This window comes from Nicotiana attenuata, unplaced genomic scaffold, assembly GCF_001879085.1.
Source record: "Nicotiana attenuata strain UT unplaced genomic scaffold, NIATTr2, whole genome shotgun sequence".
NCBI classification, from domain to species: domain Eukaryota; kingdom Viridiplantae; phylum Streptophyta; class Magnoliopsida; order Solanales; family Solanaceae; genus Nicotiana; species Nicotiana attenuata.
Genome location: NW_017673594.1, coordinates 115,877 through 120,343, shown reverse-complemented (window position 1 = coordinate 120,343; position 4,467 = coordinate 115,877).

The following is a 4,467-nucleotide window of genomic DNA, read 5'->3' as shown; positions in this document are numbered from 1 at the left end:
AAGTACATGCCGATATGATTAAAAGTGCCGCCAAATGAGCTCAATGCAACAATCTCACCTTGGCCATTCGCCGCCTGGGGAATGGATATCACTGGTCTAATCGAGCCCACCGCCTCAAATGGGCATCAATTCATCTAGGTAGCTATTGATTACTTCACCAAATGGGTCGAAACAGCATCTTACAAGGCAGTAACTAAGAAGGTTGTAGCAGATTTTGTCCGCGACTGGATTGTTTGCCGGTTCGGAGTTCCAGAATCAATCATCACTGACAATGCCTCCAATCTCAACAGTGATCTGATGAAGACCATGTGTGAGACTTTCAAAATCAAGCACAAGAATTCCAAAGCCTATAGACCTCAGATGAACGGAGTTCTAGAAGCCGCTAACAAGAATATCAAGAAGATACTGAGAAAGATGGTAGAAAATCACAAACAATGGCACGAGAAGCTGTCATTCGCTTTATTGGGATACCGTACCACAGTCCGCACATCAACCGGGGGAAGTCCCTATTTACTGATTTATAGTACTGAAGCTGTTATTCTTGCTGAAGTGGAGATTCCTTCTTTGAGAATCATACAAGAAGCTGAGCTCAACGACGCAGAATGGATAAGGAGCCGTTATGAGCAGCTAGCCCTCATAGACGGAAAAAAGATGAATGCAGTGTGTCATGGGCAACTCTATTAGAACAGAATTCCCAGATTCTTCAACAAAAGAATCAAGCAGAGACAGTTCACACTAGGGTAGCTGGTGTTGAAGAAGATCTTTCCGCATCAGGATGAAGCCAAAGGGAAATTCTCTCCCAACTGGCAAGGCCCTTATATGGTTCATAGAGTATTGACAGGAGGAGCCCTCATACTTCCAGAAATGGACAGAGAAGTCTGGCCAAAACCGATCAACTCAGATGCAGTCAAACGATACTATGTGTAACTATTTATGTTTTCACAAAATAATGTAAATTGAACTACGCTCGACCTGATTCCCGTTTAAGAGGGGATGCGTAAGAAGCCCTGTGGGTTCGGTCACAATTCAGTAAAAATCCTATTTTTCCCCCCAATCAGAAACTGGGGCAGAATTTTGAGGAGGACCCTCAAAATTCCGAAGCAATTTCAGCCGATCTCAGTATGTGCAGCAGGCAGACGTGTCCATCTAACTGGGTAGAATTTTGAGGAGGACCCTCAAAATTCTATAGCAGGAGAGGTTGCAATGTCTCGGATCGTGTCACAGTCACTGGTTCACCTAACCAATTTCTAAAATAATATATTTTTATTACGTCTTTGAAAACTATGCATGCTTTCGGACCAAGCAAAGCAAGACAAGCAAGCCAACGGAGGCACGAACCGACCTCCCCCTTTACAGAACTCACAACTTTTCTTTGTATGCAGGAGCGAAGAATATACATGCCTCAAAGTCACAATCTTCATAACAACTGTGATGCTAAAATCTATTACCATCTAAGAAAACTCTGCTATCACTTGCTATTTATTCTATTTTTGCATGGGACTAAGCTATGTCCCAAACCCTGCATGAGGCTAAGCCCTGGATCTATATCTGCATAAGGCTAAGCACTGCCTTCCATCTGCATGGGACTAAGCCCTGTCCCGAACCTTGCATGAGACTAAGCTCTGTCTCCGTCTGCATGAGGCTAAGACCTGCCTCCATATCTGCATAAGGCTAAGCTCTGCCTTCCATTTGCATGGGACTAAGCCTTGTCCTGAATCTTGCATGAGACTAAGCCTTGTCTTGTTGATTTTAGCATCATATTATTGCATCTCATGGGCTGAAATATCGCCAACTTGTCCAAAGGCGTCATTGTCTAAAGGCATCATCCTCATAGCTGGAAGACACCATGCCATGGCCTGAGGATCTCTCACATTTGCATATCATTATTCAAAGGCGTCATGGTTCGGAGGCACCATTTTCATGGCCCGAGAACATCATTTCATTGCCTGCGAATCCCCCACCGAACAATTCATGTCCTAGGACACCATGGTCTAAGGACGTCGTCCTCAACCGTCCAAAGACAATTCTCATGGTTTGAAGGGAATCTGCATCATGTTTAAATTTCCGCACAAATATATACTTGTTGGGTTTTGGATGTGTTTAATTAATATATTAAATACTTAAAAGAGGGTGAATGGGAAATGGAGGGAAATAAAATTTTTGAGTGAAATTTTAAGTTCCCCCCTTGGCAAATGGGCATTGTCCCATATTGGAAGAGGAAGAGGTTTTTTATGGGTATATAAGCAATTGCTCTTCTTCTAGCTCTTAAAGAGTTGAGAAGAAGGCAAGCCTCGCGCCGTCGTCGTCGTCGCTCTCTCGGCTCGGCTTCGGCTTCGGCTACGGCTACGGCTTCGGCTTCGGCTTCGGCTTCGGATTTCGGATTCGGATTCGGATTTGGATTTGGTCAAATGATCGATTGATTGATTAACTTTTTGGACCAAATTTATTTGTTAATAGTAAAATATTAACAAAAATGTTATTAAATATTTGTTTTAATAACAAAATATTAATATTAAATATTAATATTAAATCCAATCCGTTTTTTCTGTTTTGGTAACAGAAAAGTAACTACCCTCTTCAATTTTCCCTCTTTATTTTCCCTCTTTATTATTGAGTAAATGGCCATTTATGTAATGGCATTTATGCTGTGGGCGTTTTGCATAAACAGCCATTCTGAAGAGTTGCACCTCTTCAGATTTCAGCCTAACTTTGGCTGTAAATACAACACTATTCTGCTCAGAATTTCACTACGATTTTCTGAGTTTCTTCTCCTTCTTCTGCATACTTTTAGCATCAAACAAAGCAAAAAGTAAGTGTGATTTGCTACCGAACTTTGTGTTCGCTGAAACACTGGGGTTTGAAGTACCACTACACCAGTGTGTAATTCGTTCTATCCTGGGAGGAAATAATCCATAACCTTGGGTACTAGGAGGGGATTAAATCCTTAAGGAAACACTGTGAATTCAGTGGCTCGAATTGGTTTTATGTCATTTCTGTTTATGTTCATTTCTGTTTATACTCATTTATATTTCCAGTAATTATTTTACAAATCAAAACTATGAAGGACGTTGTTCAAAGTCCCACTTTGCTGGAAGTTCATTTTTGAGACAATATCCTTCCAATCCTTCAATCTCTCGCCTTTGAAAGCATTTCCCCATGAGAAATCGTTCTCATCGGTCCAACAGGAGCATAAGAAGCAAAAGCTTCTCTAACTACACAAAAACTTGGCAGTGGCCTCCAGAATCAATCCACCATCTTTAGGATGGCTGCCCACCAAGTGCATTCGGCAAAGCATGGCACCCCATAATCATCAACATCCATCACGCTTTTCAACCATGTTTGCATATGACCTTCTTCTTGTCTTTTCTTTGGAGCACGGAACACTCCCGGTAGATTTCGTGTCCAGTTTTTCCACAGTTGTAGCAGTTCCACTGAACCGCCTTTCTTGCTGGTTGTAGTTTCGGTCCAGAAGCCTATCATTCCTCTTTTTATTCTCTTCAACCATGATTTGCTCCCATTATGTTGTTTCCACGGCCTACTCCTTTTTCAGCAGCTGTTGTTGTCCTCTTCGTATTCTCAACGAACAATGAATCTTCAAGGGATCATCTCCTTTGCTGTGTGTGTCTTCAAGTTAGTTTTTGAAGTCCTTCCACAAAGGGGCGCAATTCTCCAGCATACGCTTGCTACTTGAAATGCTTCATTGATAATCAGAGGGAACCTCAATGAAATCCTATGAGTAAAAATACCAAAGATTACTAGCTTTCAAACATCAATATTATTTGAGTTACCTTCAGCAAGGGAGATCGCTGAAATGAATCTTCACTCTGCAATTCCTGATTGGGTAATTAACAAACTTTGCTATTACCATTTTGTAGTCCAAAAACTTGCTCAGCAAAAACTTTTTAACCGGCCACTTCGTTTTTGTAATTTTCCATTTTCAGCGCAGTCCACCACTACGTCCCGTTGACGTTTCATCACCCACTTGTTAACATTATTAATACATACCCAGCATCCTCCAGGCCCCGCTTAGATAAATTCTTCCACAAAAAAAATCTGAATGCTTCCACGCGCTCAATCACAGAACAGCGTTCAGTTCTGGAGTTTCGTCGGACAGCACAGGAACATCTTCCTGATGAAACTTCTGGCGACTTAGAGTAGTCAAATAGAAGAACATCTTTTGCTGCCAGCGCTTGAAATCAATCCCGGAAAATTTTCCGGGTTTCTCCGCCAGTGCCAATGCTGCCGGTGTCGTTCGACTTGTTTAGGCATTGGCAGTCACCATTGGAACAGCTTGTTCTCATTTTCATTAGTCATTCTGTAAAAGAATGACACAAACGTTAAAATCACGCTAGATTTTAAATAGGAGTACCAAAACCACAAAAGGTTCTTACTCTTCCAGACAAATAGTTAAGTACAAATACAGGAAATCAAATTAGAATTCCTTAAGGCCTGTTAGTAGACTGATTT